The sequence below is a fragment of the Hyperolius riggenbachi genome, chromosome 6, assembly GCF_040937935.1.
Source record: "Hyperolius riggenbachi isolate aHypRig1 chromosome 6, aHypRig1.pri, whole genome shotgun sequence".
Taxonomy (NCBI): Eukaryota; Metazoa; Chordata; class Amphibia; order Anura; family Hyperoliidae; genus Hyperolius; species Hyperolius riggenbachi.
The window spans coordinates 278439044-278460693 of NC_090651.1; the positions used below are offsets into that span (position 1 = coordinate 278439044).

Genomic DNA, 21650 nt, shown 5'->3' on the forward strand with positions numbered 1-21650 from the left:
CTACATTGTAATACTGGCTATACCGTACTCTAAACAGTTTATGTTATCTGTCCAAGTGGTACAAACACAAGACAACAAATTGAGTAAACACATCAGCTATAGCAAGCGCTCAGATTTAATAGAATCAATGGAAAGCGGAATTATTTTCTCATTGCACATACATGGGTAGGAAATGAGATAATACAAGGATGCTCAATGTATATCATCATATATGGTTACTGACTGTTACAACACAAGCTCTTCATACAGAAGCAGGAAATTTGGGTGCCAGCAGCTGTTTGGATGCCGCCATAAATGCTATTGCAAATATTGGGTATTGGGCACCAAAAGCAGAAATTTAAGTGCCTAATAAATAGCAGGTGCTGGGTCCGTCCAACCAAAATCTTTCGTTTTTGAATTATATTGTTAAGTAAATTTTGAAATTAATAATTTTTGAAAGATATCATTTTTGAAAATAATAGCATTTTTGAAAACAATATTTTTAAAATTAATCTTTTTTGAATTTATGTTATTTGCAGAGGGGGTAGGGAAAGGGGGGGGTGCGGTGTTGGTTAGGCATCTGGTAGGTGGGTTTTAAGGATAAGCATCAGGAAGGGGGATTTTAAGGTTAGGCGTCAAGAAGGGGGGGGTTAAGGTTAGGCGGCAGGAAGGGGGGTTTTATGACTTTATGGTGTCAGGAAGAAGTGAGGTTTAAGGTTAGGCATCAGGAAAGGGGTCTTAAGGTTAGGCGTCAGGAAGGGGGTTAGGTTTAGCTTTAGTAAAATATCGGTAACGTTTTCCAATGTTTTACTTTCGTGATCACTACTGTAAATATTTTTTCATTTTTATTTGGTGCCCAATTCAGGATAGTATTTATCATTTACACATATATCGGCTTTACCTCACGCCCATTTTTCCTTGCGCCCCTATTTCACGCATGCTTTCTTACATCATTCTCGCTTCCCCATCTTGTGCTCTTCCCTCAGTTCCCTCTACTCTAATCTCTAACACTAGCCATCATACTGATAGGCCTAAAGGTGACATTAACTATACTATTCTTCGGACGATCGATTCTCTGTTTGATCATAATATCGAACAAATTGATCTGTTTTTCAGGTCAATTCTATTAATCTGATCAAATTGGATAGCAGCTATACTTCTGTTGATGGGCTCAAATGATCAATATTAATTATGATTGAATTTGAGAAATTATTGTCCGAAGAATCATATCATTAATGGCGACCTTATCACTAACCTATGTACCAATATGCCTAACCATTCACTTGCCAAACACACCCCATGTCAAACTGAACCTCCTGTCATCCTACTGCCACCCATCACTCACTAACCAGTTGCTTCCTGAGTGCATCCACTGCTAGCCAAATGCTTCCCAAGCACTTTAGCAGCTCCACTTATTAGCCTGGTGCCACTTACTGATTATTTGCTAAGCACTTCCTCCACTAGCTGAACACTTCCTGAACACTTCCTGAACACTAGTGCCATTCTTCTTATTAGTTGCACCACTTACTGAAACAACCTCCCTGTCCCTAATACCCATTAGCCGCAATTAACATGGGATAGTCAATAAGTATTGGTTTCTGCATTACCAAAATGAACTGCTTGGCTCCATACAACAGAACATCCCACTTAATTGAGCCAAATTCAATGGATTCTACTTTGGAGGGGAGTGAAAATTGTAAATGTAGAGTGTAAAGTATGAATCGTGCAAAGTCTGCAAACTGATGTATTTTCTGAACCGACTTGTTCTCAGGAGGTGTATCTTTTGCAGGCGGCAACATCTGAAATAGAATAAAAGCTATCATTACACAGTGATATTGCTCTCGGGAGTACTGCACTCTCACTCTTACTGGACCATAATTGTCATCACCATCATTATCATCATATATTATAGTCACAGACGATGTTTGCTAATTACCAATTTTCACAGCTGACTTTCAGCTATTCTTCCAACTCAGCAGCTGACTATTTAAAGGTTAAGAGAGGGCAACAATTAATTCAATATTTGCCCTCTTCCCGCTTGGTTTTGAAGTGGTCTTACCTACGAAAACTTCAGATGCTTGCTTTAGAAAGGCTGTCAGACACAAATGGAACATTACCTATATATTTTGGAAGGTATTAAGAGGTTTGCAGATGATAATTTGGTATGAAACAAAGAATGGGTGTCACTGGGGAACCACTTGTGTGTTTGGATGGCCAACTGAGCTTGATGAATATAATAATAAGAGCAGATTACTCAAAGCTCAACAATACAAGCTGGCAGTGGCTGCAGCTGACTGAGCCTTGCTTTATGTGCAGTAAAAAGGAAAAAAGAAAGCGTTCTAATTTCACAGTAGTCATCAGTAACTGAAAGCCTTTGCCATGGCAAATAAAAAAAAAAATAAAAAATTCTCATGAAGAGCCTTTATGTGGTTAATAAGGCTGTGATATTTGATTCCACCCAAAGATGGCACTGCAGTGGAATCTCCCTTATGTCACACAAACTGATCATTAAAACAATATACAATCACGTTCATTAGATCCATTAAAGACGAGGACGTTGGGTCTGGTCTCTGAGCAAATCAGCTGTTGGTTAAATTGATCAGCTGCTATATACTTTAATTTGCTAATGTCAATTTGTGTATCCTGCGTGTGGATGATCAGAAAATCAGGAGATTTTTTTTTTCATCCCTAGTCAAAAATAGTGATTAGCAAAAGTTCTCCTAACTTGCAGATTTCCACAGGAAGGGAATACAATTTAGCCAAATACAGCTTCTGGTTCCTGTTTATATAACAAGCAGTGATGGGCGAAGATGCCGATATTCTTTTTGCATTTATGTTTGCAAAAATAATGTAAAATTTGACTTTCGAGCGAAAATGCCATCGGAAATCATTCAATAATAAGTTTGTGACTTTTCGTCTTTTTCAGGAATTTTCGTGCTAAAATAAACAATTCCTGTGTGAAAATTCTCATTGGCAAAAATAATTAATTTTCTTTAAACATATTGTAAAAAAAAACAATGTATTTTCGCAAATATTTTATTCAAAATTGAAAATAGCATTTTTGATGCGAAATTGACTTTGGTGAAAATTTGCAAGCAACACTGATAACTAGTGTTGGGCGAACAGTGTTCGCCACTGTTCGGGTTCTGCAGAACATCACCCTGTTCGGGTGATGTTCGAGTTCGGCCGAACACCTGATGGTGTTCGGCCTTTTAGTTCGGGTTCGCCCGAACTGCTTAATGCCCAGGCGAACAGGGCCCCTGTTCGGCCGAACAGGGCCCTGTTCGGCCGAATACGGCCCCCCTATGGGGTCGCAGGCATAAGGGGGGAGCATGCCCCGATCGCGGGGGGGTCAGAAATTCCCCCCACCCCCTCCGCTAGCGCTCCCCCCTCTGCCCGCTTCCCCATAAAAAAGTTTGCGTTAAGTTAAATAGTACCGGTGGTGGCTGCTGCAGTGGCTGGCTGGCCTGGCAGTGGTGTGAGTGAGGAGGAGGAGTCCGAGTAGGACGCGTTGAGGCCGGGCAGCGGGCGGTTCAGCAGTAGTACCCTTGTGGTACTTCCGCCCTTCCTCTGACCTCACGTCCTCTACGTGATGACGCATACGAGGGTACGCGTCACTTATTTATGGGGAAGCGGGCAGAGGGGGGAGCGCTAGCGGAGGGGGTGGGGGGAATTTCCGACCCCCCCCCCCGCGATCGGGGCATGCTCCCCCCTTATGCCTGCGACCCCATAGGGGGGCCGTATTGTGGCATGTTCGGGTCCCCATTGACTAGCATTGAGTTCGGGGTTCGGGCCAAACATGCCAAACATCTGGCCCATGTTCGGCCTGTTCGGCCTGAACATCCAGGTGTTCGCCCAACACTACTGATAACAAGCTATTTGCTAAATGATCAGCAGCTACTGATTTTGATTTTGAATTTGACTGACTTTCATTTTATTACATAACTTTCTTGTTTCTCACCAAATGCAAAATGAAGCAGTCATAAACAGCTGCTCAAAGTTATTACTATGAGACTATAAAAAATAAATATAAGTTTAATAGAAAAACTATGTTTGTTTGTTTTTTAAGTAAGTGCTTGCCCAATTTTAAGACAGAAACAGATATGTACTGTCAGGGGCATAACTGTACCCCTCCGGGGCCTCCTACATACAACAATCATGGGTCCCTCTGCAGAGATATGTGAGGGAGCAGGCTGGTTGAACTCGGTGGATATATGTCTTTTTTCAACCCAAATAACTATTTAACATGGAAAAACAGCCTCCCTTGCCACTGGGAGCCTGCAGGATCCAGTTCAAATCCTTAACCCTAATTCTAATATACAAACACTGCGATTGGAATCGGTCTTCCCTAATCAGGGGTGCAGCTAAGGTTTTTGAAGCTCCAAGTGGACTGCAGGAAGTGGCCCTATCCTGCAGCGCACGAAGTGCGCCACGGCAAAAAATGGGTGTGGCTATTCTGCAGAAAGTGAGCGTGGCCATGACATCTGGGTGGAGTGGGGACTGGGGGGGGCGAAAAAAGGGCGTGGGGGGTTGGGGGGGGCTAAGCACGCCGTGCCAAAAATGGGTGTGGCCATGACATTGTATGGGCGGAGCGTAACCATAACCCCAAAGCAGCAAATATAGCCAACTATGACTACTAAATAAATGCAGCAACAGTTACCCCAGACACCAGAAAATAAAACGCAATGTTGGGCAACATCTCACCATAAAAAAAACGCAATGTGGGCAAAATTTCAGCAGAAAATAAATGCAATTTGGGCAATATTTCAGCAAAAAACAAACGCAATTTGGGTCACATTTCAGCAGAAAACAAACGCAATTTGGGCAACATTTCAGCAGAAAACAAATGTAATTTGGGCCCCATTTCAGCAGAAAATAAACACAATTTGGGCCACATTTCAGCAGAAAATAAAGGCAATTTGGGCCACATTTCAGCAGAAAATAAACGCAATTTGGACCACATTTCAGCAGAAAAGAAACACAATTTGGGCCACATTTCAGCAGAAAACAACGCAATTTCAATTTGGGCAACATTTTAGCAAAAAAAAAAAATTACGCACCTGGCAGAAGTCTCCTCTCCCGGCCGGGTCGACCTCTGGCGCACAGCTCCCCCCGGAGATACTGCACCTCCAATCTCCCACACTAACAGGCAGAGCAGGGCTACGGGAAGATGGCGCCCGATGCCCTGTACTGGAGACATAAATAGCCTCCAGTACAGGGTTTCGGACGCCATCTTCCCGTAGCCCTGCTCTGCCTATTAGATGCTGCGGCCAGCCCAGTGCGGAGCAGATAGCAATGTGACATCACAATGAAGTTACGAAGCCTTTAAGGCCCCTAAAAACATGAGGCCCCAAGCGGCCGCTTGGTCTGCCTGGTGGTGCCCCTGTTCCTAATTATATGTGTTTTTACATATATTTATAAATTTTACAGTTTTTCGCAATAGTGGTCCTTGAAGGAAATGCTTTTGGAAATAAAGAAAACCCAGAAAATCCCCCATGAGGATGAGTTCAAAACCTGTTAGATCTGTCAGACTTTTAGAACTTTTTTACATGCACACTAATATGTTACAGACATTTAGCCTGACATGGTGAGTAATCAATAGCAATTTCAGTAGCAATTTCATCTGCAGAAAAGTAAGTGTATTTATTATGTCTTTATTGTTTTATTCACATAATTGTGTTGTTGAATGGTGCATATTTAGTCTTTGTTTAACCCTTTTAACTATTTAAGGACCGTCTGCTAATTGAAATCTACGTCCTGTTTTGGTGGGCTCCTGGCTGGCAGGGCGTAGATTTCAATTAGCCGCCACTGCGCGCATTCGCCGTTTCCATCGCTCCCCGCCGAACGCGCCGCTCAAACCCGAAGAGTCTCACCGCATCTCACAGGCTTTGCCTGTCTCTATGACGGCAGAGCCACGTGAGCCGGTCAGGAGCCGATTTTATTGGCTCCTGGCCTGTCTTTCAATGTAAGCCTCTCCCATTGGCTTACATTGAAAGACAGGGTCAGGAGCCAATGAAAGCGGCTCCTGACCGGCTCACATGATTTTGCCGTCATAGAGACTATCTATGTCCTGGGAGTCCCGGCGAGTGGCAGTGACGGCAGGTATGCACAGCAATTCATCTGGATTCCGTCGTTCTGGTACCAGCGGTCTCTGGTCCTTAAGGGGGCAGAGACCACTGGTACTGAAGTGGTTAATACTACCAGTTTTGCTCTTCTGTGGGAGGAAGGACACCACTATACATTTTGAATGAGCGCCTGAATGAGAGAAGAAGTTGTAACTTCACATGTCTGCAAATGACCGCCTAAAATGGTGAAATAGTTAATTAGCATGCAGTTCATTGCAAGACAGCATACACTGAAACGCTGGCAGGTCGAGAGGATTGGTTGGTTAAAAAAAGCCATGTAATCACAATATAATAGCCATAGCTCTGGCTTTGTATCCTTTATAGATTATTAGGCTAGTCATATTCTCCAACAATATTTTCCAACTCAGCTGTGTTTAGAGCAAGACAGATGCTCAGAGATGCCTTGTAGGCAACTACTGCAAATAAGGCTCTCTTGTACGCTTGTGCCAAGATTCCTATTAATACTTTACAATACAGTAATATGCGCAACATAATATCCACAAATGATAATTATAGTGTATTTTCAAAACATTTCCCTTGCAATACCAAAAATAAAAAGGCTGCAGAACAAATTACATTTATAGCTGTATGAATGCCCATTGAAACCGCTGTGTTAGAGTCTCTGCCTCTTTCATTACAAGCGCCTGGAATGGCACAAGAAGGGATTAGTGGGCTATTTTAGACCAAGTAAAAGGTCTCCAATAGTGATAACTATTTCCAGAGGCATTAGCCTAGAAAATGGTCAGGTATCAGAGGCAACCCATAGCTCTCCAACAGTTGTTGAGCTACGAATCTCAGGAGGCCAACCAGAAAGAGAAGTTCTTCTGTAACAATAGCTCTGTTTCCATGGCCAATCAAAACCCTTTACATAGATTTAGGCCCCGTTTACACTTAATTAGTTGGTACGCGTTTTTTCTTCTTCTCCATAGCAGTGCATTGTGAAAAATATTTCAGTTAAAATGCGTTAAGTGTGAAAGGTGCCATAGGAAAACATTGGACTTACTTTGAAAATCAGTTGACATTTCAGTTATAACCGAGAGCAACTGATTAAGTGTAAACGGGGCCTTACAAATCTTGTTTCTACTCAATAGTATGGGCACAAGCATGCTTTTCCTAGTGATAGTTGTTTGCTTAAACTAAAACGGAATCTGTTTTACTTAAAGGGAATCTGAAGTGAAAATAAACTTATGATATAATGAATTGTATGTGTAGTATAGCTAAGAAATAGGACATTAGTATCACAAATATGAGTCTCATATTGTTTCCAGTACATGAAGAGTTAAGAAACGTCACTTGTTATCCATGCACAAAGCTTCTCTGAGCTCTCCGACCAAGCTTGGTCGGCTACAGTGCTGTTTTCTGAAGCACTTATCTCAATCTGTCTCTTACTGTTTCTTGTTTGATTAAGGTTTTACTGCAGCAAAATTAAAAGGGTCATTAGGTCTGCTCTGTTACATAGTTTAAAATACAGAGTGTAGTTTGTAAACTGCATATACTGTATTAGTGAATGATGCAATGTTACTGAAAAAAAAAAACTATATAACTGAAAATAGCTGTACTATACATACAATTCATTATATCATAAGTTTTTTTCCCCTTCAGTGTCACTTCAGATATTATTTGAATGCTTTTGTTTCCATTTAAAACCACAATCAAAATCTATTTTTAAACTACAATAGGACACTACCACTGTACAGTAATATCAGAATATTATTCAACTTTGATTAGCTAATGTGTTTGTTTGAGGGGTAATGCTGGGCATACACGGTCAGTTTGTTCCTTATCAATTGAGCCGCTGATGGCTCGATTGATAATATCCGACGTGTCCGATCACCGCGGGGATCGATTCCACGCTCGATACCCGCAGGCGGACAATAGCGGCGAATCGAGCGGAAGATAAGGGGACGAGCGGGGATCCGGGTTCATGCACGGACGAGCGGAGCCGCGGCGGGAGCTAATCGTCCGCCGTTTCGACCCGTGTATGCCCAGCATAAGGGGAGTGGGTAGCTGGGCACTTGAATGATATTTCTTTTTACTTTGTACTGTGCTGAGCAAAGCTCGCTGTCGCAATGATCAGATCAACATTTCATTAGTTGTTTGTTAATAGAATATTAATTGGTGCACATACAATTGTCCCAGTTATGTAACTGATACATCATGTACCTGTTCTGAAGCCCACCTGGTAGTGTATGGTGGTCTTTACAGTGATCTGGGATTTGTGCATGTGAAGAACTCACCTAAGATGGGTAACTTAGGCTCACCTGACGCACATAATATCAGATGCGTCCCTGGACTTCACCAAAGGACCATTCATGTGTTTATGGATCAGTACCCCTAATGGTAACCAGACTGCTTTGCAGTGGGTACTATCAGGGCTTGGCCCCAGGTTTGCCCTGAGAGTGGTGGTAACAGACTGGAGACTTAAAAAGAAAAGGTAGAATCAGCGTTTAAGTTGAAGCTGGGGCCAAAACAGGCAGTGGAAAGTTGCTACATTTGGGATTCTCTTAGATTTCTTTTTATCCACTAAACAAACATACCATAACCCGTGTCAGTATGCGGATTTGTGACCATCTAGTTTACACAGCAATGTACTGTCATTTTTAATATGACATTTCTTAAACCAACCGTTTTGCATCCATCACTATTTACAAGCTTATGAAAAGAAAAAAAAATAGAAATAGTTCATCTTTACATAGATATTTAAAAAGTTTAGACCCTTAGGTAAATATTTATGTGTTTTTTTTTATTGTAATGGTTTTTTTTTTATTATTATTATTAAACATTTTATGTGGGTATTTTTGGGAGGGTGCGATGTAAAGAGTATTTGTTTTGGGTAAATATATGTGTATTTTTATATTTAGATGTAGTTTTACTTTTTGGCCGCAACCTTGAGTTTGTTTACATGACGTCACTCTAAGCGTACAATCTACGCTTTGAGGGACATAGGAGGCAGAAAAAGCGAAGCTTCCGAGAGAAGCTGTCGCTTTTTCTGCGGGGGAGAGGAATCAGTGATCGGGCACCATGGCCCGATTCATTGATTCCTGGGCTAACGATCCGTGACCGGGAGCGCGCGTGCACGCACACGATCGGGAGCGCACATGGCCTCCTTGACGTAGTTCTACGTCAGGGAGGACAAAGTGGTTAAAGAGCAACTGAGGTGAAAATAACATAATTCAAAAAATTGCTTATTTTTAACAATATTAATTTATATATTATTTAGTCAGTGTTTGTCCATTGTAAAATCTTTCCTCTCCCTGAATTACATTATGTACTTTATCACTGGTGGAGACCTCTTTAGTTCTGTCAGGTAAACTGTACGGAATGTTCGTTACTGAGAGTTCTATGCAGGGAGGGAGATACTGCATGCTTATTATTTCCGACAATGCAATGAGCTGTTATTTCCGACTATGCAATGAGGTTCACGGACAAAAAATTGTCAGGACATTGGGCATGAAATCAGGGATGAGCAGAAACTATGCCAGTGCGAATTTACGCATCGTAGTTCGCATCTACGCATCGTAGTTCATAGGTGAAGTTTCAAAACAACTCTTACGAATTTACGCGTAGCGAAGTACCGCTATGCGTAGCTTACGCCCACTATGCATAGTTAACATGTGTATTGCATAGTAAACTACGAATGCGTTACTTGCGGCGAATTTTCCGCGTGCGTTTGTATGCTTACAAATTTACGCATTGGAAAGGGGAATGTACGCATAGAAGAGTTCCCGGTATAAGCATTTAACAGAGGAATTAATGCTTAAAATTTTCTGCATACGGGCATAAGCATTCGCATACACTACGCTTCACACTACGCGTAATTGTGTATTTTAACAGATAGTCTACGAAATGCATACAAAGCGAGTATCTGATTTCGAAGCCGTAGTTTGGCGAAGCGTAATTGCGTAAAACTGCGCGTAGTTCCAGCGTAGCGAAGTTGGCTGACTACGACCATCCCTGCATGACATCACACTGTGGGAGGGGTTTCACCACAATATCAGCCATACAGACCCCCTCTGATGATCTATTCCAGAAAAGGTAAAGATTTCTCATGGGAAAGGGGGTATCAGCTACTGATTGGAATGACGTTTAATCCCTGGTTAAAGTTCCTCTTTAAATAGCTGATATTTTATTAGCCAAAATCCAAACCACTAGGACAGTTTCTATTCAGAGGATATTGAGACATCATAGCATATCCAGGAGTGCCATTACCACCGTGGGTTTCTGCTCTCTGGCATCTTGCTTGCTAGCCTAAATAACAGTTCTCTAATTATTTGTGCATAACATTTTTATACCTGTTTGAGCTTTGGAGCATCATTTGTGTACAGTTTACATGCCTTCACAAGTATACATATTTAGACGTTTGTATACATTCACACTTGCTGTATAATTTTAAACTATGGTCCTTGTAGACTTGGTGTAATCCTCAACCCATGACCTGACCCATAGGTCTACCTCACAGGCTAAAAAAAACATAATCATTTGTAAACCAGGCAGCATTTTAAAGGACACCTGAAGTGAGAATAATATGTAGGCTGCCATATTTATTTCCTTTTAATCACTTAAGGACCACAGGCTTAATCCCTCCAGTGACCAGGCCATTTTTTACAAATTAAGCTACTGCAGCTTTAAGGTCTCGCTGCAGGGCCGTGCAACTCAGCACACAAGCAATCCTCCCCCCTCCCTTTTCTGCCCACCAACATAGATTTCTGTTGGTGGGCTTTGATCCCTGCTGGGATGTTTGTTTATTTATTTTTTTTATTTGTGTTTTTTTTATATATTGCCAGCCAATCCCACTGATCGGCTCCTATAGAATTAGCCTATGAGAGCTGATCGCGCTCTGTGCCTCAACAGGGAACAGCCGTAGATGGCAGTGCTGTACAGTGTAAATAGATGGTGGTTTCGTCATCTAATAGTCTCCTAGTGGCGATCTAGGAGACTGATAATGTAGCAGAGGTCCGTCATTCAGCGGAGATGCGTGCGCATCGCCAGGGGAGCGATCTCCTGCAAAACCCAAGGGGTGCAGCTAATGTTTTGGTGGCCCCAAACAGTACATAAGTTGAGGCCCCCCATCCATGAAAGAACTGGCATGCTTGCCTCGGGGTAAAATGGATAGCCATACCTCTAAACAAAGCTGCGCGCGAAGTGCGCTGTGGTGAAAACTGGGAGTGGTCAAAACATGATGTGGGTGAAACCAAATACTAGCAGTTTCTAGACTAAATTGCACCCAGGGCAATGATGTAAAATGCGCCCCAAAGGGGAGATAGGTATAGGTGCCTGCAGTATAGAAAGCCAGCTATAGGTCCCGCCCCCAGTATAGGTAGGCCATATAGTTGCCCCCAGTATAGGTTATATAGGTAGGTGCCCCATATAGGTTACATAGGTAGGTGCCCCCAGTAAAGGTTAGATAGGTAGGTGCCTCAGATATAGTTAGCCAGCATAGTTGCCTCCAGTATAAGTTAGGTAGTATAATTTCCCCCAGTATAGGTTAGATAGGTAGGTGCACGCAGTATAGGTCAGATAGGTAGATGACCCCAGATTAGATAAGTAGGTGCCCCCAGTATAGGTCAGATAGGTAGGTACCCCTCAGTGTAGATTAGATAGGTATATGCCCCCAGGAAAGATTATATTGGTATATGCTCCCAGTATAGATTAGATAGGTGGGTGTCCCCAGTATAGGGCAGATAGGTAGGTACCCATCAGTATAGATTATATAGGTATATGCCCCCAGTATAGATTAGACAGGTATATACCCCTAGTATAGATTAGATAGGTAGATGGTCCCAGTATAAGATAGATAGGTATATGCCCCCAGTATAGGTTAGATAGGTAGATGCCCCAGTATAGGTCACATAGGTAGGTACCCCTCAGTATAGGTAAGATAGGTATATGCCCCCAGTATAAATTAGATAGGTAGTGTCCTCAGTATAGGCCAGATCGGTAGGTACCCCTCAGTATAGATTAGATTGGTATATGCCCCCAGTATAGATTAGATAGGTATATGCCCGCAGTATAGGTTAGATAGGTATATGCCCCCAGTATAGGTTAGATAGGTATATACCCCCAGTATAGGTTAGATAGGTTTATGCCCCCAGCATAGGTTAGATAGGTATATGCCCCCAGTATAAGTTAGATAGGTATATGCCCCCAGTATAGGTTAGATATGTATCTGCCCCAGTATAGGTTAGATAGGTATATGCCCCCAGTATAGGTTACATTGGTAGATGCCCCCTCCCCCCAGTATAGGCAGGAGGGTGGACATAGCAGTGGGGGATCGGGCAGAGAGAAGTTTCCAATTACCTTTATTGATCCTGCACACAGCTTCTATCTACTTCCAGTCCCAGCGTGTGTTGCTTCGGTAAGAGCTCACCCTGCGATAAAATGCAGTTACATCATCACAGGGGGCGCTGTTACCATAGCGAGAGATGCCGGGACAGGAAGTAGATAGAAGCTGTGTCCAGAATCAAGACAGGTAAGTGGAAACTTCTCTCTACACGCTCCCCCGCCGTTATGTCCACCCTCCGGCAGCTCCGCTTGGTGCCCCCCACCTGCACACCCGCCACCAGCAGCAGAGCCAGGCCCCCCACAGTTTGAGCCCCAAAGCGGGGACGTGGCTCGCCTGTATGCTGGTGGCACCCCTGCAAAAAAAAAACACCGCTGGACTTCATGCCAATTGGCGTGGAATGGTCCTGGGGCTGCCGCCGCGTTCAATTCACTCACGCCGCATTCACGTGGAGCAGTCGGCCAAGGGTTAAACAATACTGGTTTCCTGGCAGCCCTGCTGATCTATTTGGCTGCAATAGTGTCTGAATAACACCAGAAACAAGTCAGACCAGACAATAATGTCACATAGTTACATAGTTATTTGGGTTGAAAAAAGACATACGTCCATCGAGTTCAACCAAAGAACAAAGTACAACACCAGCCTGCTCCCTCACATATCCCTGTTGATCCAGAGGAAGGCGAAAAACCCTTACAAGGCATGGTTCAATTAGCCCCAAAAGGGAAAAAAACTCCTTCCCGACTCCAGATGGCAATCAGATAAAATCCCTGGATCAACATCATTAGACATTACCTAGTAATTGTAGCCATGGATGTCTTTCAACGCAAGGAAAGCATCTAAACCCCTTTAAATGCAAGTACAGTTTGCCATAACTTCTTCCTGTGGCAATGCATTCCACATCTTAGTCACTCTTACTGTAAAGAACACTTTTCTAAATAAATGGCTAAAACGTTTTTCCTCCATGCGCAGATCATGTTATCTAGTCCTTTGAGAAGGCCTAGGGACAAAAAGCTCATCCGCCAAGCTTTTATTTTGCCCTCTGATGTATTTATACATGTTAATTAGATCCCCTCTAAGGCGTCTTTTCTCTAGACTAAATAAACCCAGTTTATCTAACCTTTCTTGGTAAGTGAGACCTTCCATCCCACGTATCAATTTTGTTGCTCGTCTCTGCACCTGCTCTAAAACTGCAATATTTTTCCTGTAATGTGGTGCCCAGAACTGAATTCCATATTCCAGATGTGGCCTTACTAGAGAGTTAAACAGGGGCAATATTATGCTAGCATCTCAAGTTTATATTTCCCTTTTAATGCATCCCAAAATGTTGTTAGCTTTAGCTGCAGCAGCTTGGCATTGAGTGTGATTATTTAACTTGTTGTCGACGAGTACTCCTAAGTTCTTCTCCAAGTTTGATGTCCCCAATTGTATCCCAACTGTATCCCATTTATTTTGTATGGTGCTAGACCATTGGTACAACCAAAATGCATGACTTTACATTTTTCAATGTCAGAAATGTCAGAAACACCTGATTTGCTGCATGCTTGTTTAGGGTCTATGGCTAAAAGCATTAAAGGCAGAGGATCAGCAGGATGCCAGGCAACTAGTATTGTTTAAAAGGAAATAAATATAGTAGCCTTCACCATTCCTCCCACTTTAGCCGTCCTTTAAATTCACAACTTTTTTGATTATTCGTGCTCTTCAGATGTTTGACGTTGTTTTATTCTTTATTTGAATATCTTTATATATGTGTTTATTCTTTTTCTCCCTCATTAACATCCATATTTGGGTCTTTGAATGCATTACACAACCAGGAACCAGTCTGAAGGAACTTTATATTCATACATGTATATTGAATTATTTATGGTCATAGGTAGTAATGCAGAGATTGGCATGATGGCAATGTTCACAGTGATCAGTTCCATTGCTGAATAGTTCAGCATGTCATCTCACTGCCCATACAATTCTATGGAGCTGTTCACATCTCTGACTGGGTTATTCTAACTTGCTGTTTGCAGGCTTTAAATCATGTCTAGTCTCCATTGCAGTTCACAGACATTATAACGCGTATTATGCAATGCACCACTGTAAACCTAGCCTAAGTGTTTAAACTCTCACTTGTAGTGCTACAGTTGTAGGCTATTTTTTCCAATAACTGTGAATAAAATCACAGCTCCGCTTCTTAAATCCAGCTGGATACAGTCAGGTTTCCCAGTGCACAATCCTCTTGTGGTTCACCACTTCCACAGAGAGTCACATATAGAATGGAATGATAGGAGACACCCCACAGGCTTAAAAATGTGTTTATTCAGTGTATATACTGCACAATAAATGTTTCAGGGCCAAATCTCTTTGGCGGGTCCAGGACACTCTATGCAAAGAGATTGAATGTTCTACCAATGGTTGTGTGGAATTCCCCTGGGTGCTTTAGTGCATACATTTTAAAAAATGATGAGGGGCAGTATCACCACAATGAAGCTAACCTAGAAGACATGAGGGGTCTTAAAGACTGTAGGAGGGGGGGCTGAAAGAAGCCCCAGGTAAGTAAAAGTTGACTTTTTATCTAGTTCAGGAAAGATTTAGTTATTTTCTCCAGTTCAGACCAAGGCAGATTGAATAGCCAATATGCAGGAACTAAGTCTGACGAAAAGCTTATTAGCCGAAAGTTTACTTTTCATTTGCCGTCAAGTTAGCCAATAAATGGTATCATCCTGTTTCAAAACTTTTTGCAATATTCAGAGGGAATTTAACTTTAAGCCCACAAAAATGATGAATGGAACTATAGATCAAATAGTTTATCTCATCATCGTATAATGTGCATGCTTTTTTTTTTGCCTGTATAAAAGGGACTCGAATGGTGTCAAAAATGTAGTTTATCCAAATAAAATTGCTATACAGAGTGCTCTACCTGCAGTACTACCTGTTTGGAGGTAGAATCATTCATCTAAGGAGTCTCATGCACCCACAAACCAGTACCCTGGCTATACCACTATAGCCCCTGTGACAATATCTCCTGGGAGAAAACTTAATTGAATGAAGGCCTGCAAGTGTTAAGCACAAACTGTGCTAAGCATAGAAATAGGTTTGGTTTATTATGTCTTTATCTCATCAGCTTATTTTTACACTTCAAGTGTGCTTTAATGACAATTAGCTCATTTTTTCCAGACTTATTCTTCATAAAACTCTTGGAATTACAGGCATTGATAGGTAATAAGACATATTAAAGAGCTTTTAGAACAGAGCATCATCAACACACACCTGTTACTCGCTGAAGAAGAAAGTAAGGTTTCCAACTGAGGTTATACACAAAGTGAGGACAAGTGAGCCAAGGACATATCCTTGGTAACCGCAGGCAGTGTAGGTAGAAAGGATGAAGGATGAAGCAACACTGACTAGAACCTTGAATAAATGTTTTGTTAACAATGAGAAAAAAAACCTGAGCGGGTAGAATCCCAAATACCCAAACAAAGGCAGTTTGTGAGATAGTAAAATATAATCAATGATGTCAAAAGTGGAGGCGAGATCAAGGAGCTCTAAAGAACTTATTGGCTGTGTGAGAGTAACTCCCTTAAGTGTTCAGAACAGAAACTAGACTGAAAAATGTGAAGGACTGAATCATAAGCAAGGGGAAAAGATAATGTCTTATATTTATAACGTGTGCACCAGTAAGGTAAATTGCACAATAGCTAGAACACAAAGAACTATCAAGAAATTGTTTCTTCAGAAAAGTAAAGAACGGTACACGAATAAAAGTAAAGGGACGATGTTGAAGGAAATAATGAAGAGGCCAGACAATGGAGTGGCCAAAGTGGTGGAAAGGTAGTTGCATAGTAGATCTGAGAGATTTGGATCAAAACTGAGCAGTTGGTCAGGAAACTGACAGAGATCAATTTTTAGTACCCCAACAGCAAACACCAAAGCTCCCATTGTTGAAGTTATTTTGCATGTACAGAGAATGCTTCAGTATTACGGAAAATAATAACCCGAACATTTATATAGCCCTTTTCTCCTTTCGGACTCAAAGCGCTCCAAAGCTGCAGCCACTGCGACGCGCTCAAGAGGCCACCCTGCAGTGTAAGGGAGTCTTGCCTAAGGACTCCTTACTGAATAGGTACTGACCCTAGCCAGGATTTAAACCCTGGTCTCCCATGTCAAAGGCGGTGCCCTTAACCAGTATTATGTCTTAGCTGGAGCATCTTCATGGTGATTACATCTGAGCATTTTAAACTAGTATACTGTGTAGCTTATCTCTTTATCCAATCCAGATAAACTTACAATGGCAAATGGTTACTTATGTAAAAACTGTAAAAAAAAAAAAAAAAAAAAAAAAGGACTCCACTAGTCAAAGAAACATATGGAAAAACAATACAGGAAATGTTTAGGATAACCTCAAATAAATAATAAAAACATTGGGAAAGGTAAGAATTAAAAAAAAATCATGTTGACTATGAACAAATAAAATTAATAAATACATACAAAAAGTGATGACTATTTACTGAGCTCATATGGTAATGTCCCTAAAACATGATGATCAAAGTTTGTGTTTAACACTTGCAGGCCTTCATTCAATTAAGTTTTCTCCCAGGGGATATTGTCACAAGGGCTATTGTTGTATAACCATGGTACTGGTTTGTGGGTGCATGAGACTCCTTAGATGAATAATTCTACCTCCATCAGCTTAAACAGGTAGTATTACAGGTAGACTACTCCGTATAGCCATTTTATTTGGAAAAACTGAATTTTTGAGACCATTCGGGCCCTTTTAGACAGGCACAAAACCTTAAATTGTCAAAAATAAAAGCATGCGCATTAAAACTTACAATCAAAAAATAGCAATTAACAAAGTACAAAATTTAGACACTGCGTAAAATATGAATACAAATAAAATGTTATGTTTTATAAATTCATAAAAGCCCTATCTATAACTGAGAATAGTAACAGACAACATGATAGCACGTTAGAAAATGAAAGGTTATGTTCCTAAATTCATGCATGGATTTCCATTCCAGAATTACAATGCTGCCCCAGAGCCTGAAGATCATACTTATCACATATTGGCTTTTAGACTTATCCTTTGCATCCAGAGATCTCTCTAAAATTCCTAACTCTTTTGGACATATTGGGCCAGATCCAATTTACTTTTTCTCTTATGCTCTCTCCTAGGAGATCATTTTTCATCTTCTGTTTAGAATAGCTTTTGAAAAAGTACTATCAAAATTGTTCTGAGTATTTTCTTGATTATGATATAATGATTTGCATGTTTAGTACTGCTAAGAAATAAAACATTATTAGCCCAGATATGAGTCTCATATTGTTTCCAGTACAGGAAGAGTTAAGAAAATTCAGTTGTTATCTATGCAAAAGAGCTTCTGTGAGCACTGCATAAAGTTGTGGACAGCTCTGTCTTTTGAAGCACTTATTTCAACTGTCTCTCATTGTTTCTTCTTGTTTATGTTTTTTTCCTGCAGAGAAAGGTTCAAAGGGTCAATAGCCTGCTCTGTGAAATCATTTAGAGTGTTGAATGTATTGTGGAAACTGCAATTATTAGAGAATGATGCAATGTTATTAGAGAATGATGCAATGTTATAAAAAAAAGCTATCACCGTATTAATTCACTCCTGAGATGTTAAACCGGGGGAGGGGTAGCACTGCACAATGTTTCCAGTCTTTTCATTGCCCCATGCCAACTTTTTTTGAAATGTGTTGCTGGCATGAATTTCAAGATGAGTGTATATTTTTCACAGAACAAGTTTTCTCAGCTTCAACATTAATAATCAATGCCTTTTGCTTCGATTTATATTTTACACAGTGCACCAAACTTTATGGAAATGGGGTATGGACCAGCGATGCTCAGATACCCCCAATCACGGATTCATGTAAATCCAATTACGGCAGTATCGAAATCTGAATACGCCATGATCATGATCCGGACTTGATGCCCAATTCCAAATTCAACTCGCATTTTAACCGTGATTAAAAGTGATCACGATTTGACTTTAACGGTTTATAGCAAAGCCTGTATACATGCTATGCTAGAAACACCAAATTTGCCAGATATGTTAAGAAGAAATTTTCAAAAAGATCTTATAGTTTTTGAGAAAATCGACTAAAAGTTTCAAAGTAAATATCTATTTGTGATTAAAACCCCGCCAAAACCCACCGACTTTAGCAGTTAAAAGCAAATTTGCCAGATATGTTAAGAGGAACAGTGGGAACATTAACTAAATACATTAATTGTCATTTACCACGTTTAAATGTATACTTATTACCTTTGAAACTTTAAAAACAATTGTCTCAAAAACTATTAGGTCTTTTTGAATTTTTTTTCTTCTTGTTCCCACAGGTTTTTTTTGGGGTGTTCTAGTATGTAAGCGGGATTTTCTATTAACCACTAATGTTGGCGGGTTTTTAATTACGAATACCGACTAGTGATCACGAGTCGGGTAACGAGTGCTATTACGAGTGCATTTGTGATCAGCATTCGTGATCGAGAGCCGATCACGATTGCCGATTACCACCTCGTGATCGACAAAAACGAGGTCGTGACGAGCACCACTGCTATGGACATCCGATGACAGACAAGACAAAAAGACAAACAAGCATGCCTATTTGGTGTGATACCTTTTAATTAAAAATACACACACATACAAGTAAAACTTACTTCTGGATGAAGAGTGGTGTTATAAAGTGACAGTCAAGATGACAGAAGTGGGTGTAGCACCATGGCCAGCAGCTTCGCGAGACGTGCTGTCACAAACCAGGATTGATCACCAAAGAGCTGTGTGCATAACCAACACCTCCAACAGGAAAGCTAATTGTCACAAAGGGTTTCAGGGACATTCCCATTGATCAGGTAACTCTTCTACACCTGCGGCAAGGTATGTAAGGTGTGCGCTTACATCAACCTTAATGGAGCAGCAAGGGGTAATGTCATCTGGTGGTGAAAAAGTAAATTAAAAATCCAAATTAAAAGCATTAAACTACTGTTCAGTCTTCAATTGTTAAACATACAACATGCTATAAAGCATCATCAGATATATAGATTGATGATAGACACCCAATTTGACTTTGCTAGGGTGGTTATTAGGGGATTGGTGTCGGATAACAGTCTGAAGCTGCAATCATTAAATAGCGCCCAAGTTGAGACCAATTCAAGAAGGCGACATCACCAGAGGCTGTCCTGTGTTTTATAATCAAGTTTTCTGATGCAAATCATGGCCAGAATATGGGAATTAACTTTATATACACCCTAAATTATCCCCAGGAGTATCATTGAGATATTGTGTTGTTTACATTATCTGTTGGTATTGCTATTGTGCTTTAGGGTTGAGTTATTGCTCTCTGTCAGTTGTGCCGTAAAGGACAGTGAGAGACCCAGCAACACATGAGGGCCAGCAATGTCTGGCTGCATAATCATTCCTCTGAACAGTAATAAGATTTGGCAAATAATTTAGGACTGAATAGACATATACATCATTCAGCTGCCTCTATCAAATTTGATGAGGTCTGTAAAACACTTTTCCCTCCTATTAGTAAACTTCTAAACTGAGTTTGTCAGAGAAAATAAACAATAACCAACAGCATAGGAATTTTATAAATGTTCAATATGCTTGTTAGTGTATCTCTCCTACATGTATCTATTTAAAATTAACCACAATTAGCTGTCCTTGTATCCTGACGATTTTACTGACGTCAGTAATGTTTGAATCACCTACCTGAAATAAGCATGCAATTAATATTGTCAGATTTTTGTCAAAAACATCTAACCTGCATGCTTGTTCAGGGTCTATGGCTACATGTATTAAAGGCAGAGGATAAGCAGGGCAGCGAGGCAATATGCATTGTTTAAAATTAAATAAATATGTCAGCCTCTATATCCCTCTCACTTCAAGTTGCCTGTAACCACGTCGCATCCAGACCTTGTTTTCCCCTTTTTGACCAGAGCCGTTTTGACAGTTTAGCTATGTCCCTATTTAATCAGAAATAACTGTATCCCTACTTATGATACAGAAATGAAATATATATTGTTTTTTTCAAGACAAACTAGGCTTTCATTGTATGCCATTTGTTCCCTTGAATATTTTTGTTTTCTATGAATTTTAATGGGAAAACAAGGAAAAAAATAGAAAAAAACACATTATTTCTCAGTTTTACCAATTCCAGTTTAAAAATAAAAAGTGCTACAGTAGATAAAAACACAAATTTTGTTTGGCTACTCTTACCGCTTATCACAAAACTTAGATTATGTTCCTGTCTCAATTTATGGTGAAAATATTTGATTCAGAAATAATGCTACAGAGTGTATTTTTCACTATGAACTGAGAAAATAAAAATATTTTTAATGGTAAAAATCAATCTCACTAGCTCAGGGAACATATTTTCCCATTCACCAATTAGTGCTGCATCAGATAGTGCCAGAAATGTGCACAAGAGCAAGCCCAATCCTGCACAGCACTGTTTCTGCTACAAGACATATATCTACTGACTTGTGGCTTAGATGAAGTCACAGAAAATGTAGATATACTGCAGTGGTGGATAAAGTGGTTAAACTATAATGTGTTAGTGTGTGTGTGTGTGTGTGTGTGTGTGTGTGTGTGTGTGTGTGTGTGTGTGTGTGTGTGTGTGTGTGTGTGTGTGTGTGTGTGTGTGTGTGTGCTTATTAATATGATTATAATTATATGTGGTCTACTGAAGCCCAGGTTCCTACTTGATCAGGGCTTTGTGATTAGGGTACTGGTTGAAGAGATACGCTGTGTGTGCTGGGCCTTCACGCTCCAGCCCATTTAAGCATGGTAACAGATAGGCTTTCCTTTTCATTATTAATGATTGTTACTCTTACAGTTGTTTTTGTTTTATGGTTGTTTTAGCTATTTTGTTTAAGATGTTTGTTTTCCACACCTCACACTGGAACATGCTGAGGTGACTTGTCTTCATGTCACTATAATCTCATACAGTTGTACAATGTCCTCTATTTATGCTGATATTTATAGAAATGTGTGTACACACACATATATGGCGTCAGGGTCAAGACATAGGATGAAGGGAGAGGAATGTAAACGTGCTACACTTAAAGTGAAGGGTTTTAAGAGCCCCAACAAACAATCCATAAAAATAAAATGCATAAAGCCAAGGTCAAAATACAAATGCTGCAGGAGACTCATTTTGAAATCGGTAACCATCCAGTAGTTAAAGATAAATTCTATACCATTTGGTTTCATAGCACTTTCCCAGACTTTAAATTTAGATATGTACAACTCACAGGTATTTTT

The 21650-nt window shown here is 40.6% G+C and overlaps 1 long non-coding RNA gene across 2 annotated transcripts in view; it reads right to left on the minus strand.

Moving 5' to 3' along the window:
- Window positions 1-524: 524 nt before the first annotated feature.
- LOC137522759 (uncharacterized) overlaps window positions 525-21650 on the minus strand; it is a 50279-nt gene continuing 29153 nt past the window's right edge. For both annotated transcript variants that reach the window (XR_011022432.1, XR_011022431.1), the window contains exons 2-3: window positions 19043-19315; window positions 525-1778 (exon numbers count right to left, since the gene is read on the minus strand). This is a non-coding gene — a long non-coding RNA (uncharacterized lncRNA). The remainder of the gene's footprint in view (window positions 1779-19042; window positions 19316-21650) is intronic.